Source organism: Melanerpes formicivorus, unplaced genomic scaffold (assembly GCF_026170545.1).
Source record: "Melanerpes formicivorus ecotype bairdi unplaced genomic scaffold, bMelFor1.0.p_v2 SCAF_2, whole genome shotgun sequence".
NCBI classification, from domain to species: domain Eukaryota; kingdom Metazoa; phylum Chordata; class Aves; order Piciformes; family Picidae; genus Melanerpes; species Melanerpes formicivorus.
This window is the reverse complement of record NW_027142354.1, coordinates 38,401,219-38,423,052: the sequence shown is the minus strand read 5'-3', so window position 1 is coordinate 38,423,052 and position 21,834 is coordinate 38,401,219. Positions and strand designations below refer to the sequence as shown.

The 21,834-nt window shown below is 50.5% G+C and overlaps 1 protein-coding gene across 2 annotated transcripts in view; it reads right to left on the bottom strand.

Moving 5' to 3' along the window:
* TMEM63B (transmembrane protein 63B) overlaps positions 1-21,770 on the bottom strand; it is a 55,877-nt gene extending 34,107 nt beyond the window's left edge. For both annotated transcript variants that reach the window (XM_068157126.1, XM_068157135.1), the window contains exon 1: positions 21,612-21,770. The gene's annotated coding sequence lies outside the window, so the exon portion shown is untranslated. The remainder of the gene's footprint in view (positions 1-21,611) is intronic.
* Positions 21,771-21,834: the final 64 nt, after the last annotated feature.

The following is a 21,834-nucleotide window of genomic DNA, read 5'->3' as shown; positions in this document are numbered from 1 at the left end:
ACCAAGAGCTGCAGGGCAATCCTGGCAACAAGGATGTCCTGACTAGGACACTGTGATGCTGGATAATTCTTTACAACACGCAGTTTCCCTTACACCTTCTGTCCCAGAAGCTACTGAAGTCCAGCAAGGGAGAGAGAGGCTGTGAGAGAATAATTCTGAGCTCCTTCTGGACACTGAATAAATAGCATAGGTTACAGTTGAATGAGATGTACATTAGACACAGCCTTGAGGTTGTCCTTGCTTCCAAGCCCTCACCTATGCTACTGAGAGAACTGCTAGGTCTCACTTGGCATACAAGTGCCCTAAAATGTCCCAGTTCCTCTTCTGCATAATGTTTGCTCTGATGCTGCCATAAGGATCTAATCTAGAGGCAGCTCCCCAATAAACTTTGGAAGGATGAGACTTTAACATCTGCCTGCCTTCGACAGCTGGAGTTTGGCCAGAAGTCACTCACACACACCAGGCTGGGGATGCTGAGATCTCAAGCAGCCACCAGCATCTGAGAGATGCTGACCAGGCTCTTCTTTCCAACAGTCTCTCCCCACCCCATGGGGCTTGGCAAGATGGAGCTGGGCTTGGCTGGGGAACACAGGGAACGAAGCGCCAGCCAGGCGCTGGGCACAGAGACGAGAGAGTCCAGCTGAGACCAGGAACACCAAAGTGGTACTTCAAGGCAAGCAGCCTGGCTCCCAGACGTGCAGATAAAGGTGTGTGAGATAAAGTGGCTCTTTGGACTTGAAGGAGGGCACTGAGTTTTTGGTGAGATGCAGCAGTGTAAGCCTCATGTCATCTGGACTCTCTCTCAATGTTAGGACAAACAAACCCCCAGTACTTTAACAGGGCAAAGCTGCTCTGAGTCACTATTTATCCGTGGAGCACAGCTCCACAAAAGCAAATACCAAGCCTATGAAAGTCCACTGAAGACTTGCAGCTGACTACTTGGGCTCCCCTTGACCACTGCTGCAGCTGAAGCCAGGGTGCTCAGACCTACTAAGATCACTAAAATTCTGGCAACATGAAGAAGATGGCTTGGAGGTCACTTCAGAAGCAGTGTGGAGAACATCACATACTGTGTTCCAAGGGCTGCTGGAGGTGAAGTCAGAAAGGGCCCTCCTGCCCAGCATCACACAGGACTAAGACAAGATACCTGGCAGGCCCCATAGGCATGTCTACCAGGCAGCCATAGCATCTTGGCTCTACTCCTGCAGGCTGTCACATTGGAAGGAAGACAGCAGTGGGTGCTTTCTGTGGCCTTGAGTGGGCTGGAGCTCCTGTAAGTCAGCCTGAGCACCTGGAGGCTGCATTCCACAGAAAATATCAGTGGGGAACTGCCTGACTGGTGCCACAGGGGCAGCCTCATGAGGTACCATGCTCAAAAGAACAGCAATGCTCCCATCCCACTGACTCTGCTTCTAGCCTATCCCCTTCAGCTTTGATCTTTGTGTCAGTGGCAGCCGAGCCCATCTGGCCATGTTTCCAGAGACCACCTTTCCCTCCCAAAGCACCCCCTCATACTCTGTGCTGCCACAGAGTATTTCTAAAGCTGATAGAAAACAGCACTGATGGCTGATGGCCCAAGCCAGGCATGAACTTAATCTCTGACCTTGTGTCTCCACCCTTGCATGAAGACTTGAAGTTTGAAGGTCATCCTGTACCCACAATCATAAGCCTTCTCTGGACACAGGCACCAGCATGCAGCACAACATTGGCAGGATGCACCAAAGCACACCATAGCTTTCCACAAAGAAAAGCCCTTCGAGATCATCGAGTCCAACCTATCACCCAACACCATCTAATCAACTAAACCATGGCACCAAGCACCCCATCCAGTCTCTTCCTAAACATCTCCAATGATGGTGACTCCACCACCTCCCTGGGCAGCACATTCCAATGGCCAATCACTCTTTCTGGGAAGAACTTCTTCCTAACATCCAGCCTAAACCTCCCCTGGTGCAGCTTGAGATCGTGTCCTTTTGTTCTGGTGCTGGTTGCCTGGGACAAGAGACCAACCCCCACCTGGCTACAACCTCCCTTCAGGTAGCTGGAGACAGCAATAAGGTCTCCCCTGAGCCTCCTCCTCTCCAGGCTAAGCAACCCCAGCTCCCTCAGCCTCTCCTCATAGGCCTTGTGCTCCAAACCCCTCCCCTGCTTTGTTGCCCTTCTCTGGACACCTTCCAGCAACTCAACATCTTTCCTAAACTGAGGGGCCCAGAACCGGACACAGGACTCAAGGTGTGGCCTAACCAGTGCTGAGTCCAGGGGCACAATGACTTCCCTTCTCCTGCTGGCCACACTGTTCCTGATACAGGCCAGGATGCCATTGGCCTCCTTGGCCACCTGGGCACACTGCTGGCTCATATTCAGCTGCTGTCAAACATTACCACCAAGGTCCCTTTCTGCCTGGCTGCTCTCCAGCCACTCTGACCCCAGCCTGTAGCACTGCATGGGGTTGTTGTGGGCAATGTGCAGAACTTGGATGTGTTAAATCTCATGCCTTTGGACTCTGCCCATCTGTCCAGCCTGTCAAGGTCCCTCTGCAGAGCTCTCCTACCCTCCAGCAGATCAACTCCTGTCCCCAGCTTGGTGCCATTTGCAAACTTACTGATGGACTCAACGCCCTCTTCCAGATCATCAATAAAGATGTTAAAGAGCATGGGGCCCAGCACTGATCCCTGGGGCACACCACTAGTGACTGGCTGCCAGCTGGATGTGGCATCATTCACCACCACTCTCTGGGCTCAGCCCTCCAGCCAGTTCCTGACCCAGTGCAGAGCGCTGCTGTCCAAGCCACGGTGTTAGGTGTGAAACACATCACAGGAGGATGACTATAAGAATGTTTAGCAGATTATGGCATTCTGGGATTAATTAATAACCCAAATGAGGTTACCACATAGCATTTCTCCCAACACAAATCTCACTTGGCCAGCTTTATGGGCTAATGCTTGTTAAGGTATTTCTCCAAGAATCTTCATATAAAAGAAACAACCCTTGCTCAGGAGAGCTCCTAAGTACACACTTATCTTGAAATGGTCTCACTGAAGTCATCATAGCTTAACTACATGGCTAAATCAAGGCGTTTACTTACAAAGGAACAGCCTATGCTCTGCTTCAAGCACCAGATATTTTCCAAGACCACTCTTTAAACCCTGCTTACAAGCACCAGTTTTCAACCCAGCCCCAGCTGAGCATCTCAGGGTAGAGGCAGTAAAGACCACGTTCGCTTAACCAGATTTTCTCTCCTGATGAGAAACAGGTTCCTTCTGTACACTACATAGTGATTGCTCAAATAAATGATCCTAGATCAGAAAGCCTTCCTCTCTTCATCAGGAAATGGTACTGGCTGGCTTGAAAGGCATGCCATTCCAATTCTGTTTCCAAGATTCATTACTTCTGCTTCTGTTTGCTCCCCTAAAAGTACTGCTCCCCCTTTTCAGTAGGTCCCTTGCTGTCAGGAGAGCTCTCATCTGCCTCTGCTCTCCTTAAGCTAATATCTGTACACCTGTCATTTTTCTAAGCACACCTTCCCAGCCTCTGCCTGTTTCCACAGCTGATGCCTCTCTGTGTGGTCAGCATCTTTCTAGATATATTGTGCCTGAATGTCCCAAGCACTGCCCAAGGCCAGAGGGAGAATGGTACTGCAGTCTTCTTGCTCTGCAGCACAACTTTGCATTCATGACCTGAGAGGCCACAGTTCTCTTCCAGTCACATCAGGACTGAGTGTCTTAGCCCCTACACCCTGTCACCCTAGCTTGTCACAGTATCACAGAAACACCAAGGCTGGAAGAGACTTCAAAGATCATCAAGTCCAACCTGTCACCACAGACCTCATGACTACACCATTGCACCAAGTGCCACATCCGATCCCCTCTTGAACACCTCCAGGGACGGTGACTCCACCACCTCCCTGGGCAGCACATTCCAATGGCTAACAACTCTCTCTGGGAAGAGCTTTCTCCTCACCTCCAGCCTAAACTTCCCCTGGCTCAGCTTGAGACTGTGTCCTGTTGTTCTGGTGCTGGTTGCCTGGGAGAAGAGACCAACTCCCTCCTGGCTACAACCTCCCTTCAGGTAGTTGTAGACAGCAATAAGGTCTCCCCTGAGCCTCCTCTTCTCCAGGCTAAACAATCCCAGCTCCCTCAGCCTCTCCTCATGGGGCTTGTGCTCAAGGCCTCTCACCAGCCTCTCACTTTCCATGTCTTTCTGGCACAACCTGCCTCCCATGGTGTGCAAACTTGTCCACAGTGAGAGGGGAAAGCAAGCTTTTGAAATTCTTTAAACAAATACAGTAGCCTGAAAAGTGCCAACTGTTTTATGGCAAACTTCAGTTTTCCCACTTAGATCAACAAACACTGAAAGATCCCAGCTGTCCCACTTTTACACAGTGAACCCTGATACCTGATAACCAGCATTAGCATGACTGCTGGCCCAGCTCTTGGCAAACACTACCCCACAGCCAACGTGGCCTTTGCATCCCCATTACTGTTAGGAGGTATTTTGAAATGGTCTCCTGCACAAAAGCACTCCAGTATCTCAGATCTAGGGTCTCCTGCACTCCTGCCAGGACAAGCATCTACAGATGCCAAGGGCAAACTCCCAACAACACATGATGGAGGAGGTGCTTCCCAACATTTGCGTTTCATGTCACGGTGTGCAGAGGCGCTACACGCCGGAGATCAGCCAGGAGCCTTACAGAGCATTCTGCACTTCATCAGTGGAGAAAGGGTGGCCACACTGGCTCATCTCACATGCTTGCCAGGCTGTTCCTGGGGTGTCTTTTGCCTGGCTCTTCCAACACATCCCAATCAGCTCAGAAGAGACAGTCAGATACTTCACAGGAAAGTGCTAGGCAGTATTAGGTTTGGAGGGCTCAAAACACAACCCGGACAAGGAAGAGTAAATCCAGACAATGCTGCTGATTTGAGCTGCAGACTGAACAAACCCTCCACTCCTCAAATTGGAGAGTTTTCAGATTCAGATTGTACTTTGCAAGCCATTACCATCCTTCCAAGAGCTCCCAGGTAATAGAATAGACCAGACTAGACCAGGTTGGAAGAGACCTTTGAGATCATCAAATCCAACCTATCATCCAACACCATCTAATCAACTGAACCATGGTACCAAGCACCCCATCCAGTCTCTTCCTAAACACCTCCAGTGATGGTGACTCCACCACCTCCCCAGGCAGCACATTCCCATGGGCAATCACTCTTTCTGTGAAGAACTTCTTCCTAACGTCCAGCCTAAACCTCCCCTGGCACAGCTTGAGACTGTGTCCTCTTGTTTTGGTGATGGCCACCCAGGAGAAGAGACCAACCCCCACCTGGCTACAACCTCCTTTCAGGTAGTTGTAGACAGCAAGAAGGTCTCCTCTCAGCCTCCTCTTCTCCAGGCTAAGCAACCCCAGCTCCCTCAGCCTCTCCTCATAAGGCTTGTGCTCCAAACCCCTCCCCAGCTTTGTTGCCCTTCTCTGGACACGGTCCATGTCCATGGAGTCCAAAAATGTCCATCTGCTCCTTCCCCCAGTCACCTTCCCATTTGATAAATGGAAAACCCACAAAGGTATAAGTCTCCTGCCTAAACATCACTCTAACAGGAGGTATATGCCGGCTATACCAATGCACAGCTCCTTTTCAAAGCATAGTCATCTGCAGTGGGGACATCCCCTCTCCATTCTATGCTGCTGGGATGGGGAATGCACCTTCCAGGCCAGCACCCAGAGATGAAGGTGTGCAGCTGCCCCCAGAACAAATGTGGCAGCCATACCTCACTCTTTCAGGGCCTGAAATGGGGAAGTACAGGGATGCAGGAGGGCAGCATCTCATCCAGCCTTTCCCCCTGAGAAGTCAGCCCCACCACTGCCACCCTGTCTGCTTGTTTATGCCCAAGGCTTGCCACAGCAATCCTGCCACAGCCCTGTAAAAGAGCAGAGAGGTTGGAAATTCACCCCTGGCACACTGCCCTCTGCTTACACCACCTGATCAGCATCCCAGTCAAAACCTCCAAGGAATCCCTGTGTATGGAAATCAGGCCTCCACTGAGGCTGCAGTGCCAGCCACCAGGCATGGCTGCCAGGGACTGACTTCTGTGTCTGGGGGCAGGCAGACATGCCTTACCAGGGTCAATGCTGAGACCTCCAAGACCAACCCTGCCACACGCAGCTCTGCTGGGCTCCACACAGCACATATCCTTGGGGGCTGATTTACTGCAGAGAAATCCACAGACCCAGCAGAGCCCTAGGGCCAACACCTACTCTCCAAGTGGCAGTGTCACAGAAATATGCATTCGTTATTGAGCAGCAATCAAAGAGAGGTCCCTCGTCTGGTGCCTTCTACCCAGCAGCCCAGGACAGGTCCTTATTTTCAGAGTCTCACCTAGATGATGGCTGTATACATTCTCCAGAGTCAGGGAACATCTCAACAGGAGGAAGCTGACAGCTACCAAGCCCCACATTCCACCCCACTGCTGCCAGCTGCAGTACTTTTGTCCCTACCTAAAACACCTGCAGTCCCTCAGGGATAACAGTAGTTATTCCCCCTAGCCATGCCCACAGCAGCCCCTCCATGAGGCGTGACCAGTGTCCCCACATGCCTGCCAGCCAAGCTCACACCTTCCCGGTCCCAGACCCACCACACCTGTGCTCACCAGCAGAGCAAACTCCTCCCAATATAGCATGAGCTGCCTATTTATAATATGATGTTTACTAACACCGATTATTCTCTCACTGGAAGTGGAGGAGATGATGAGTCAAGGGCGTATGAGCAAGGGACCTTTCTCTAGTCATGGGAAGATGAGGGAACTGTGGGAGGGTTACTTAGGGTTGGGCACTGCAGAATGGCTCATCACCTGCAGCTCCCTCCCCAGTGCAAGTGGACTTGAGGATATGCTCAGCACTTTCACATCAGACCCATAAGCTCTGTGAAGGTCTTCCTCTTAGAGGGCAAGATCAGATCCAGCATAGAGGAGTGCAGATTGCACCAGGATCCCCTTGCAGCCTTCCCTGGGCTTGGGAAGCACCAAGTGCCAGCAGGTGCTGAACACACTTTACATAAGGTCTCCAAAAACTTCCTGACAGCTCCCAGGAACTTCTCCCAGTAGTTCAACAAAGGGCTGCTAATTTCTGCAATGTTTTGGCAGGACTTCTTCAGGCAGTGCCCATCTCCTGGGAGAACCACAAACCTGCCAGCCAGCAGTGCTCCAGCAAGTGGGTGGGGAGGCAGCCCCCACTGCTCATCCTCACTGAGCCTTCACTTTGGATGGTCACTACCATTGCATTAGCACAGTACCCCAGGTAGAGTTAGATTTGAAGAGCTTTATAAAGCAAGGACATGTAGCAGCTGAGGCAGCTATGACAGTCTTCAGCAGTAGGCAGAGATGAGTACAACAAAGTTTGCTATGGGGCTCAAAATGGGGTAGGGGAAGAGATGGATTATAACCCCAGGCCTCCATGGCAATGTCTCGTGTTTGTGATACTGTGGTGGTTTGAGCCTTAACTGGGACTTCAGAGCTCAGATGGGGGCAAGGCTTCGAATCTCTCCCCTGCTCCTCCCTCCTCCCTCCCAACAGAGAGGGGAAAAAAAAAGGAAAGGGAAGGAGCAAATCCACCAAGCATTAATTTGGAGCCGGCTTGGAAGCAGAGAGGTAAAGAGTTTTCTTTAAATAATATATATATATATATAACAGGTAAGGTTCACAAGGGCAAGGAACAAGGATGGATGGGAGGAAAAAACCCAAACAAGAATACAAAACCAGTCTCTCTGAAGAGGCACGGAGGCAGCAGGGAGAAGGATCAGGCCTGACCACATGGCAAAGAAGCAGGAAGACAGCTGCAGCAGCTCTTGTCCAGGAAAGGCAGGAGCCAAGAAGAGCTAATGGCTGCAGTGTCCTCCCTTTTATACCCTAGCTGGGCAGGGAGGGGGAGGGGAACAGACTCAGTTTCCCAGGGGGAAAAAGCCCTGCAGGGCGTTAAACCCATCACAGATACTGTCCAGGAATGTGCTCCAGAGCAGCAGAAGGCAAGAAATGAGTACCTGCTGGGGCTGCTTAAATGTTGCAGACTTTCTCCAGTGTCCAAGCTATACCCTCTCCTGGGTGGCTGGAAGCAGACCCTGCATGATGTTATTGAACTGCATACCCATATAGTGGTGGAGTCTTGAAGCACATCCAGGCGAAACCACCAGCACCTCTGAGAGCCACCACCACATTTTCTAATCCTCCCTCCTGGCTGCATCCAGATCTATCCAGATGCCAGGTTCATTTTCAGAGCCTCACATTTTCCTCTCCATCTTTGAGAAAAATATTGCTTTCCTGCCCTCAAATAGCCAGCATCTCTCCCACCCCAAAAAACCTCAAACACACTGGTAATGGACCTCCTGGCTCCATTCCCCTCTGCCATTTCCATCTCCTATGCCACTGCACTTACTAGTCCAAATGGGCTGGTGAAAATGCACATCTACTTTAAGAGGCTGGATTGATTTCTGAGTTTTAAACCTTTCCTAATGGGCACAGTGAGAGCTGTTCTGGGGGTTTTACCCAAAAGCCTCAGTTGAGGCTTGGTATGTCTTTAGCCTAGGCTGGGAGTCCAGACACATGCCTGAAGCACACCATCTTTGCTGAAGGAATGTGGTACATAGTCACAGGTAGGGCCCAGGAACTGCTGGTAAAAATGAATTATGAGTTTCAGGTATAAGCTGTCCACTCAGCACACCTTTAAGTACCATCCCTTCAGCATGGCTTCTCCTGATTGCCAAACCACAGGCTCAGTGGGCATGCAGATTTCTGCACTCTGTGTGCCACCAGAGGTGGAGTCACCAACAGCACTGCCCATGCCCAGGATGATCCTTCACTCTTTACATCCTCCTGGCTCACCCCAGTACCTAGGGCCCCACTCTGCCAACTGTGCATATGCCCACATGGCAGCTCCTGGCCATCCTCACCCATTCCCTGGCCAACCTGCTCCTCCTGGCACTGATTCTGATTCACTCACCCCCAGTGCTGACTCACTCCCCAACACTCACGACTATGCATCCAGCTTGCCTCTGTTGTCCCCACCACCCCGAGTCACAGGGCAAGGTGCCAGCACTGTTTGAGAGCGGCACTGAGGCATGGCCCCACAGCGCTGGACAACCTGGCATCTTGCTCCAACTGGTTGCACAACCACAGGCGTGCTGCTGATACATGCTTCTGCCCATCAGAATCACACACACCTCTCCCAGGGAGCTCTCTTGGCTAATTCACAGGCATTAGGAAGGCATGTCGCTCTCCAGATTAGACATACCAGCAGCACACAAGTATTCCTTGCTGCCTGCATTCCCACCTACAGTCAGCTGAAATCCCTCTTGACTTACAGAGTATGTCTGGGAGCAATGGCCCTCTGCTCCTATTGCAAAGGTGCAGGGAAGTAGCACAGAGCTGTCCCTGACCTGCTGATCCTTCCTCTGCTGGGGCTTCTACCCTTACCTCTCCCCTGGGTAAGCAATCCCTGTCCTGAACCTGGTTGAGAGTGTCATCAGCCACAGGATTAACGCTGAAGATGTATTTGGATGGTTTCCCAGATGCTTTCTGGGGTAACTGCAAGAGAGCAAGCTTCACACCTTCACCAGCTCAGGTCAGTTCCAAGCAGTCAGGGAGAGGCTCAGGTAGGCAGCAGTGCACCTTATGAAGTTTTCCCACTGCTGGTTTAATCTTTCATCAACACTTAGGCACTTCAGGACCTGGAACACTGCCTGCCCTTGAAGGTGGGGTGGGAAGTGGCAATGAGCCACTTAAGCAGGAAGCAGGAACATGCTCCTTGCTCACCTGCAGCCCGAATCACAGGACCTCCACTAGCCCTGGCACAGCCTTTCTGGTCTGCAGGCAGCATCCACCTTTGGGTAGCTGTGAGGTGCTCTGCAAGGTGCTCCCAGCTGCTGCTCCCCATCCATGGGTTCTTCATGCAGCGTCTTGCATGACTCCTGCACATTACCTCCTGCTACCTCATACTACCTCCACCATTACCTTTTCTCCTTTAGCTCTTTTCTACCTGGAGAGGATTTCAGGTTTACATTAGGACCAGGCCATTCCCCAGCCTACAAGGGGGATCTCAACGGTGACAGCGCATACACCTTCTGTAGTCTGCTATTCTCCCTTACATCCACAGCCACCAGAGTAGAAAGCACACCTTGACTATTTCCCTTGGTATTTGTTTTGGTACCACATGGCTGGGGAAGGAGCAGAAGGTTCCTCCCCAGACATGGCAGGAAGCACCAGCAGGCACCAGCAAGGCCTCCTTGTGAGCCTCCTTGCCTGATGGATTATCAAAGAACGGGGCAGAAGTTTCAGTCCTACCATCCCCAACACACACACACCTTAAGAAGCAGGGGCAGATTAAAGGAAAAAACAAAGCCACAAACCAACCAAACAAAAATACCCCAACTCCCCCCCAGCCATATCTGAGTCTCAAACCCTCACTGATCTCAAAACCTACCTAGCACAAGGCTCCTACAGGTACAGACACAGTCTCAGGCTGCGCCAGGGGAGGTTTAGGTTGGATGTTAGGAAGAAGTTCTATACAGAGAGAGTGATTGCCCATTGGAATGGGCTGCCTGGGGAGGTGGTGGAGTCACCATCACTGGAGGTGTTCAAGAGGAGACTTGCTGGGGTGCTTGGTGCCATGGGTTAGTTGTTTAGATGGGTAGGATTAGTTGATGGGTTGGACGCGATGATCTTGAAGATCTCTTCCAACCGGGTTTATTCTATTATTATTAAAATAGGCCATGAAAAGCTACACAATCCAAGCAGAGAGGCAAAGCAGGAATAACATGGCAGCAGAGCCCCACGGCTGGGGTAAGAAAAGAGGGTGTTGCCCTAGAGGTCTGCCTCCATCTCCAGCTCTGCAAGAAGGGGTTAGTAGGAAAGGCAGGCTTTGCAATCAGCTGCATATTGCAAGTCAAGGGATGCTCTGAAATGCTGGGAGGCAATTACAGATGGATCAGGATGATTGATGGGCTGGAAACAGCCAAAGGTAAGGTAAGGTAAGGGAGCAGAGGAATGAGCAGTCCTTACCATGGCCAGAGAGGCTCATCACCCTGCAGCAGCTTTTCAGGAGTAGGCTGGGAACTTCCAGTCCAAACACGCATTTGGCAACAACACACAGCTCTATCTGCACCACTGCTTGTATGGGCTGGAGTCTATTTTCACTCAACAGGTTTAAAAATCCCTTTTCTTGCTCCAAGAAATGCAGTACAAGCATCAAGAGACAGAGCATATGCTGCAGTCCAAATGGCAAAGCCTCTCTCCACCAGCAGTCCAAACCCAGTTTCTTCTCCATGTACCAGTCACAAACTCCCAGCACTGCCTTCCTACCCTGACATCAGCCCCTCCCTTATAGTTTGAAAACAGGCTCATTAAAACTGCACAACTCCTGTACTTGGATTGCTTCATCTCTTCTCTTGCCTAGATTTTTGAGCTCCAACTAGAGGTCCTATTCAATCTTCCACACCCAACCAATCCCATGGATACGTGTGAGCCCGGCTGTGTCAGACAAAGAGACAAAGCCACAAGTGATCAACATGCCTCTACAGGAGTAAGTCTGCTGATGGTGGTGCAGATATACTGCCAAAACTGCTTCTTGGTGTTTTGAGGTGGTGGAATAAAAACAGACTGAGAAGCAGGTGCATTTTTGCCAAAAGAATTTATCAGCAGAGCAATCAAACCTACACATCAATCCTACACATCAAACAGGCCAGAAGCTGCAGGTCAGCAGGAGCACGGAAGTCATTGTGCCCCTCTACTCTGCACTGATTAGGCCACACCTTGAGTTCTGTGTCCAGTTCTGGGCCCCTCAATTTAAGAAGGACATTGAGACTCTTGAATATGTCCAAAGAAGGGCAATGAGGCTGGGAGAGGCCTCAAGCACAAGCTCTATGAGGAGAGGCTGAGGGAGCTGGGATTGTTTAGCCTGGAGGAGAGGAGGCTCAGGGGAGACCTTATTGCTCTCTACAACTACCTGAAGGGTGGTTGTAACCAGGAGGGTGTTGGTCTCTTCTCCCAGGCAACCAGCACCAGAACAAGAGGACACAGTCTCAAGCTGTGCCAGGGGAAGTTTAGGCTGGAGGTGAGGAGAAAGTTCTCCACGGAGAGAGCTGTTAGCCATTGCAATGTGCTGCCCAGGGAGGTGCCGGAGTCACCATCCCTGGAGGTGTTCAAGAGGGGATCGGATGTGGCACTTGGTGCCATGGTGTAGTCATGGGGTCTGTGGTGACAGGTTGGACTTGATGACCTTTGAGGTCTCTTCCAACCTTGGTGATTCTGTGATTCTTTTGAAGGACACACTTAATGCACCCTACAGACAGGGCCCACACCATGCTCAAATACTGCTACTGTGCCATGTTTTTATGCCTTTGATATGCAATACCCATACCCACCAAAGGGCAGCTGAGCTATGGCTGCTGCTCCACAAGGCTCTTCTGGAACAACTCAAGCTCTTTCACCCTGTCACACTCCACTCCCCAGAGGAAGACACAAACGCTTACTGGGGTTATTCCATACAACGCAAAGCTCTGCTCCCATCAAATGGAACAAAGCCTTGGGAATGAAGAAGAAAAAAAGAAAGGAAGGAAAAAAAAACCCCACTGTGTGTTTCCCCTCCTCCCTTAAAGTACTTCAAAGCATTTGCTTTCCCCTGACTCAAAAACAGTCACAAGCTATCTACTAGCTTTGAAATTCCCCTCCTACCCCAGGCAGTAATAAAACATGAAGACACAAGAGTGTGAGATTCCAGGAGCACTAGGCAGCAGGGATTTACAAGGGATACATCTTGTCAAGCACACTGGATCATCTTTATTTTTAACAGCATTACAGTGTTAGTGGGTGAAAGGGAAGTGGTAGATGTAGCAAGATTTTAGTGAGCCATCTGCTGCAGCATCTCACCCAATCTCCTTTCTCAAGGTTTGTTCATTGGACTAAGGCAGAAACATCACCTCAGGGATTGAATATAGGCATAATGAATATAGGCATAATAGGCATAATGACCCTACCTAAACCAGCAGCTACAAGTGACAGAGCACTGGACTGCAGGCTGGCAGGAGCCAGAGGCCAGGGTGACATCTGGTTCCATTCATCATTTTCACTAGCCAGGGTGCCAAGTTTGGAGAGGTGGTAGGTGCTGGTTGCTTCCAGGTACTTGTACAGCAAAGTTGAGTGCCATAAGGGAAGGAATGCTATAACCACTCAGGAGGCAGATGACAGGCTGGGGCAAGGAGATGCAGGAATATTTCAGAGGAACATGTATGGAGAGTAGGCACAGATTTGTCAGGGTATCACTCTGCAGTAGCTGCGGCCAAGCTAATGCTTTCATAGAACCAACAAGGGTGGGAAAGATCTCAGAGATCACCAAGTCCAACCTGTCACCCCACACCTTATGATTAACTAAACCATGGCTTCAAGTGCAACATCTAATCCCCTCTTCAACACCTCCAGGGATGGTGACTCCAGCACCTCCCTGGGCAGCACATTCCAATGGCAAACAACTCTCTCTGTGAAGAGCTTTCTATTCACCTCAAGTCTAAACTTCCCCTGGCACAGCTTGAGACTGTGTCCTCTTGTTCTGGTGCTGCTTGCCTGGGAGAAGAGACCAACCCCCACCTGGCTACAACCACCCTTCAGGTAGTTGTAGAGAGCAATAATGTCTCCTCTCAGCCTCCTCTTCTCCAGGCTAAACAAGCCCAGCTCCCTCAGCCTCTCCTCATAGGCCTTGTGCTTGAGGCCTCTCCCCAGCCTCCTTGCCCTTCTCTGGACACATTCAAGAGTCTCAATGTCCTTCTTAAATTGAGGGGCCCAGAACTGGACACAGGACTCAAGGTGTGGCCTAACCAGTGCTGAGTCCAGGGGCACAATGACTTCCCTGCTCCTGCTGGCCACACTATTTCTGATGCAGGCCAGGATGCCATTGGCCTTCTTGGGCACACTGCTGGCTCATGTTCAGTCAGCTGTCAATCAGTACCCCCAGGTCCCTTTCTGCCTCTTTTACTGGAGATACCTCTTCATAAGGTAGAAGAGCCTCAAGGAAAGGCCTTGGACAGGTATCAAGAGAGGAGCAACAAGGAGAGGTTTGAAACACAGAGAACAGGAATACACTGAGGAAGTGGCAACAGGCTAAGACAGGGACCTCAACTCATGCAAGAGAATGCAGAGCTGGATGTGAAAGTCATCACATCCCCAGCATTTCACCAGGGGTTTGTCTTGCCACTCTTCATGGCTTGGCATTTCTACCCTACCAAGCTAATGATACACAGTCATAAGATACATTATGCTTATGCAGGATAACCAAGTGTCACCTTCATCATTTCTTCCCTGATTAAACAGATTGATCTCCTTATGTTTCTCACCATAAAGCTTTCTCTCCAGCCCTCAGATTATCTTGTAACTCATCTGCATTTTCTTTAATTTTTCAGCATCCTTTTCTGAGCACTGACACTGGATTTAGGCAGCATATTTTAGTACCAGTCTTCCCAGTACCTCCTACAGCAGTAAAGTTTCATTCTCAGGGCTACTAACTGCTGCTTTTCCAGGAGTCAAATGTTTCAAGTAACCTCTAGGCTTGACCAGGTATTATGGGAAATCACAAAGTCTGAACCCCCCATTACAGGTAAAATGACTTCATATCCTGCCTTCATCACATCTAGTCTTCCAGAGGTACACTGCTGTAACATCCTTGAAGACATTAAGTTCCCTCTTCCATCTTTTCTTCCTCAGGCTACAACGTTCTAGTTCCTCTCATCCTTCCTCCCATACTATATTTCTAAAGACCTTAATAATGCCTTTGTGGCTACCCTCTTGTTTGCTCACGTCCCTCTCCAAGGGTTGCATCTAGAGCTGAGCCTGATCCTTTAGGGACACCGCATCTGTACTGAGGAGGGCACTAATTTCTTTCTGGATGTGTAACTCCTTATACATGCCTAGCACAAGGCTTGCCTCAGGTTTTTCTCCTCCCCAGCATTAGAATAGCATAAAATAGAATAGACCAGACGAGGTTGGAAAAGACCTTTGAGATCATCGAGTCCAACCTATCATCCAATACCATCTAATCAACTAAACCATAGCACCAAGCACACCATCCAGTCTCTTCCTAAACACCTCCAGTGATGGTGACTCTACCACCTCCCTGGGCAGCCCATTCCAATGGCCAATCACTCTCTCTGTGAAGAACTTCTTCCTAACATCCAAACTAAACCTCCCCGGCACAGCTTGAGACTGTGTGCCCTGCCTTGGCTAGCCAGAATCTTCTTACCAGCTAGGATACCTTTTGAGTACAGCTTTTCAACTGCTTGTGGGTCCACCTGAGGGATGCTTCCTATCTTCTTTGTTTATGAGGCTGACACTTGCGTCAGTCACACAGAATAAGAAACCAAGATCTCTTACATTCAGTGTCCCTGCTCAGCCACTAGGGAAGCCATCCTTTCATGCAAGGCTGTTAATAAGCTTGCCATGGTATGTTTCAAATAAGCACACACTGTTGGATCTTTGATGAGCATGTTCCCCCACCTCCTTAACATGATAAATAACTGCTTAACTCTATTTCAGATAATTCAGACAGGCTGCTTGTAGCTCCATTCTTTTTCCCTGTATTTCAATGGATCAAACTTCAGGATCTCCCTTTGCTAGATGTTCTCTAAGGTGGCTGCTCACTATGCAAGAGCTGCCTGAGTCTGTTCTTTCAGAAATTTCATAAGGCTTTGCCCACATGACTGCATCTAACTTACCTAAATACTCTTGTCACCTTTTCTGACTTGTGCTTGGACTTAAGTTTTAAAATTAGCTACTTTAAGTACTTTGTCACCACAATGTCCTTTGTAAGATGAAGATAAGAGTTCTTACTGTCACATTTTACTCTCACTCTTCTCTATGAAGCCAGGAACCAATTCCTCCTTCTATCCAACAGCTGAATCAGCTCCTTCTGCCCTAGCTGGGAGTTCACACTGGGTTTTGCATCCACTGCAAATCCGTTTCCTTCCTCCCAGATTTAGAACTTTGCAACTCATGCCAACTCAAGATGCCCTTTCTGTGTTGTGAGTAACAGCAAGCTCCTGGGCAGCTAATGCAGTTCAGCAGACACACAGTAATTAATCTCCAGGTCTATGCCTCCAGCATAGACAGACAAGAGCCCAGCACAGCCTAATCACCAACTTGCACACACAATCATCCTGGACAAGATGACAGCTTCACCAGCGTCACCTGAGTGCTTGCAGAGTCCAATGGTTTCACATGAATGGAATCTAGACCATAGGCATGGGAAGTTGAGGGATAAATCCCTTTTAAGATCTTCCTTGGGACCCAAAGGCACTACATTTTTAGCTCAGGAGTCCAAGTATTGTAAAGTCTGCTGCAGAGCCACTCCCCAGGCTGTGTCACTGCTTTCTCTGACCTCCACACAGGAGACATCAGATGTTGATAACTATTTCAAGCAGGAGGCAAGCTCTGCTACCATCTGCATTTCCTCTAAACACTAGATCATGTCTTCCCCTGACTTGGGAGGGACCTGAGACAGAGCCTACTAAAGGCCACTGTTCAATTAGCAAAAGTAGGATCAGGCCAAAACACTCTTGCAAGTAACTGCACTTGTAAAAGCAGCACCCTCCCTCTGATGAGTGTCAACAACACATCAGCAGACAGGTGCATGCTCTGAGGCAGCCTGTCAGGGCTGCTCTTTCATGCAGGTCAACAGGACAGAGCACACCACCTCCTCATGAGCAACACCACGTGGTCTCCCTGTTGACAAGAGAGTCAGAGGTCACATCTGCCTGTCTGCGGGTCAATGCTCTGCACTGAGCAGAGACCTGCATGGAAACCAACAGGAACACCCCTAAAGAAAAAGGCAGAGGGGTCTCACCACAAACAATTACTCTGCACAGAGAACTACAGGGTGTGGAGGGAACGAGCACACCCAACGCAGGGCCTCGTACAAGTAGCTCTGGGGATACGCAGTCCTTCTAGGGAGTGACAGGCAATGGTCAGACAGGAAACATTCACAGCAGCTGCTCTTCTAGCCAGGGAAAGGCGGGGAGGTTTTTTTGGCTTGCTGCTCAGAGGCAATATGGTTGTGGTGGCTCAGGAAAGCAACTGCAGAACGTATTGAAAATAGGCAAACCTGAAACATGCCTGCAACTGCCATGTCCTGGTGCTGATGCAATGTGCTGCCTTTGGAATACACAGTCCCTTTCCTTAATGCAAGAGCACAATCACCTTCACAGACTGGGCAACACAAATGGGAATCTTGCTTTAAGCCAGGCCCATACTACCAAGTGTCAATTTCTCTGGGGAAGAACACCATACATAAAGCAAGAGGTCTTTATCCTCCCAGCACAATAACCACGTGAGCAGAAGCCGCTAGCATCAACAATTAGACCAAAACACATCAGGAACAGGAGGCACTGCTCAAAAGAGGCAGTGGCCTATGCCAGCAGGATCCACATCTTGCCTATATAGGCTGCATAGCCATTTTGAGAGCTTGGCATAAGAAGAGCACAGGGATACCGGGAAAGTATTCCCACTTCCTCACCTGGCTTTATTAAGGATGGGGAGGAAGGGAACTGAAAGCAGAAGAGGAAGAATGGCAGGCAGGCAATAACAAGATGCAAGAGTCATGGGGAGAACAGATTTCCAGCACTGCTTAGTTATCATGTGCAGGGAATGCATAACAAGCATACAAAGATAACTCTGTGAAGGACAGCAAGCACTGCACAGAGAACCATAGAATCAATAAGGTTGGAAAAGACCTCAGAGATCATCAAGTCCAACCTACCACCCAACACCTCATGACTAACTAAACCATGGCTTCAAGTGCCACGTCAATCCCTTTTTGAACACCTCCAGGGAAATACTCTGCATCTAACACTTAGCAAGAAAATCTTGGGCTTCCTGCAGTTAATCTGTATTTGGAGCAGAGGGCAGACACCCAGCTCCACGCTGGAAGGACATGAAATGAGAAGGCAGTGCCAACCACAAGCCTGCAGTGAAAAGCTATTTCATACTTCAAGGCTTTGCTCTACAAGCTTGGCACCAGATTCATGAATCTCGCTCTCTGTTGCAGAGAGCATACACACATGCGTGTTTCTTTTTCATTCCTTCCTTTGTTTTTCTCCCTTTAACCAACTTTCAAACTGACACATCAGGCCTGCCCCCTAGTCCACTCCTCTGAGCAAGCCAGAATGTTGCTGGCATGACAAGGGCTGCAGGCAGACAGGTGCCTTCTGAGGACACCACAGTCAAGACAGATCTTTTACACACCAACTCTTCATGTGACTGTTGAGACAGTAAGTCCTTCCAAGAAAGAGCCTAAGCTGCATGGGGCAAGGCAGAAGCAGAGGGCTGCAGTCCCAGGCAGCAGGCATTCCCATAATGAATGTAGAGCTACCTTTGGAAAGGCCAGGTGCCCCACAATACAGTGCTTCAAAGCATCAGGACCAGCCACACACTTGCTAAGATCAAAGTGACAGAGGGAATTCATCCCCCTCTCCCTGGCTGGAAACCCGCATTTCAGTTTACCAGCACAGCCTGCAAGCAAGCACTGAGCTACACAGGCTTGTTTCCAGAGCCAGAAGGAGGAGACAGCTTTGCTGAGACCAGACACAGGCGAACCTTCCTCTGACTCATGCAGCATCCCAGAAGCAGTGGCCCATTCCAGGCTCCACAGCTCCCCCCTCAACGACTCATAAGCCATTAAGCAAGACCTGGGACCCTGAAGAGCCAGTTCAGGCAGTAGCAAACCTACCCCTTTGCTTCAGGCTCCAAGTGGGGTTTCCACTTGCTTATGTGAGGGGCAGTATGAAGAACAGGCAGCAGGAAAATTGGTCACTTGCTGCAGGAGCTGCCAGCTGGGAAGGATGGCTGCCAGGTTTGACACAACAGGCTGCAGGACAAGCTCTTCTTGGAAGAAAAGATGTAGAGTAGAAGCAGCCCCAAGCTCTGCCACCAAGGATCACCCCCCTACCCCTTGGTTCCCACACCCTGGAAAGCAGCTGCTAGATTAAAAAAAGCCTTTATGCACAGTCATTCAAGGACATGGACACAATCTCCATTTCCCAAACATCCCCATCATCTTCCCTCATCTATGAGCTACAAAAAGCCCCAGGGAAGATCAAGCTCTGTCAAGCTTTAGCTCTATCCAGTGAGCTCTATCATCCTTGCCAGCTGCTTCCCACCACCAAGCTAGGAGATGCTTTGATATGCAAATCAGCCACAGGATCCAAAACCAGCATCTCTGCAATTAACAGCATGCAGAGTAACCTACGCCCAGGGCCTCCTCCCAGACAAAGCAGGCAACCCCACAGCTGCACAGGCTCCATGTGGCACAGGTCCTGGCTGCCTTTCCTGAGAGCGGGATGTCCTCAGCACAGTATCACCCTGGCAGCCAGGATGGAGACAGAGTGCTTACAGGAAGGACACAGGCTGGGGTTGCACCTCAATATGAATGGAGAGGGTGGTGTAAGAGCCACTAGCAGGACAGGGCTCCTGAGGCACTCCTGCTACCTAGGGTCCAGGAAAGCATAAAGGACAAAAAGCAGGCCCTTGGCACTACCAGCCCTCACACTGCTATTGCAAATGTCACACTACCTGGGAGTTTCTTAAAGTCCCAGTTCCCAGAACAAGGCAATTTCATGATGATATTTAGGTTGTTGTTTATAATTTTTATGTAAAAAAACCCAAACAAACAAACAAGCAAACCTAAAACCATAACCAAGGAAGCTCCTAGCCTACGTTATTGCTGAAGAAAGCTAAAAAACATATGACCAATGACATTTTAAAGGCCCAGAAGGGGAAAAATAATAATCAAACAAGAAGCAAAGCACTCAGCATTTTCCTTGTCTTGGCTCAACTCATGGCTTCAGGACATTTCAGGATAGTTACACCACACTCTGGTCAAAGGGGAAGAAAATGGAGCATTGCAAAGCCCCATGGCAGTGCCTTCTTGACAAGAAAATCGACACTCAAAACACAGCAGCCTCAGTTCCTCCCAAGGTTACTGAAGACAGGAACAGACAAAAATAGAGCAAACTTAGTGCAACAAAACACACTCGTGAGCCAAACTCCCAAGTCTCTTCCTAAACCCCTCAAAGGCATCCTCTTTTGTGTTTATCTTGCTCCTATGATATCCAGGTGAAGACTGCAGGAAGGGCTTCCCTCCCTGCAAAGACAGTGTATTCCTGTCAATAAAAGGCTTGAGATAAAAAAGGCCTAGGTAGACACCAGCTAATTACAGTCATTAGAAGCAACATCCTAATGCTTTGCTATTTCTAGATTGAACAGAGTCCTTCTAGAGTAGGTTATGAGCTGAGTGGTCAGGTTTTGTTCTCTCAGAAGCATTAAGAGAATAAAAGGCTATTAGGGAGCTGCACAGCATGGGTGTTTGGAGAGGAAAGCTATCAGTCCTTGCAATGCACTTGTGAAGGCATCTGTAGGCCCATCCGGGAGGCATTTGTGCCACACAACCCTACAGTGGCTTTAGTGATGACTGCTAATGGGATGCTCCTGCTCCACAGCCTGTGGCTTTCCATATGTGCTTACTCCAGATGATGACAGGACAGAGCAGGTCACTTCCACATTAACAGACAAATAGGGGACGGAGGCTGCTCCTCGTGGTCTGTGTGAAAACAAATTAGCCATCACGAGCATGCACTGATCAGCCTTTTGCTTCCAACTCCTACTATCAAGGGAAGAATATGGGAGGTAGGTGCTCCGAATCCTAAATCCCCAAAACACCTGGTCTCCATCCAACTGAGAGCTACCAGATCTGCTACGGGCACCGGGCTGACTGCATCCACGTCACAGATTTTTGGCGTAATGCCTCCAGCAGGTAGCAACCTACAGACATACAGGGCAAATTCTAGTACAGGAGGAAAAAACATGGCTTACTGATTTGGAGGGGCTGGTGCTCAAGAGCAGAAAGGAACTGCTTGGCTACATGTCCGTGGACACAAGCCCTACCTGGCAGCTCTTTACTAAGGTCTGTAAGTACGACAGCCAGGGTGATACAACACATTTGCCTGTTGTTCCCATCATTGGAACATCCCTTCTGTCCCTGTGCTGCTCTTCGTCCCAGTGGGGCCCGAAGGAGCAGGCGAGGAAGACAGGCAGCTCTTCAAGGCCAAGCATGCACCAAAGCAGCCTCAGCACCCTCAACGGCGCTCGCAGGTGAGATAGGAGCCGGCGCTACTCCGCAAAAACGGGGCCGGCGACCCCCCGGGGTGCAGAAACCACGTTACCCAGCAGCAGAGCCGAGGGACGGCAAAGGACGAGCATCCGGGAGACGAGCGAGAAGCCTCGAACCAGCCCGGGTTCGGGCAGCCCCGACGGCCCTTGAGGCAGGAGGCACAGGAGCGCCGCACCCGGGCGCGCCCCTCGCCGCGCCCCGCACCGCCCCAAGATGGCAGGCGGCGCCCCTCGCCCCAGGCCGCCCCCCGCTGCGGCTCTTCGCGCAACGACCGCACCACCTGCGCCGCCCTCCTGAGCGCTTGAGGCGCGACCCTCGCCTCTCCACATCCCGATAAGCACGGGGGCAGCGGGCTGCCCATTCGGGCCTGCCTGGCCTGGAGGAGCCACAGCCGCCGCGCCCCGCGCCGCCCCGGCGCCTCGCTTACCCTGTGTCAGCGCGGACTGGCTCCCCCCGGGCTGCCGCTCCGCTTCGCCCCGCTGGACCGCGCCGGGGCGAGCGCTGCGGGACCGCGCTACGCCGTGTACCGCAGCGAGCAGTCACCGGTCGGCTGGGCTCGGTTCGGCTGGGCTCAGGGCTGGGCTCGGCGCTGGGCGGGCCCTGGGGTGGGCGGGCCGCGGAGGCGCCGGCGCCGCACCGCGGCGGGCGGG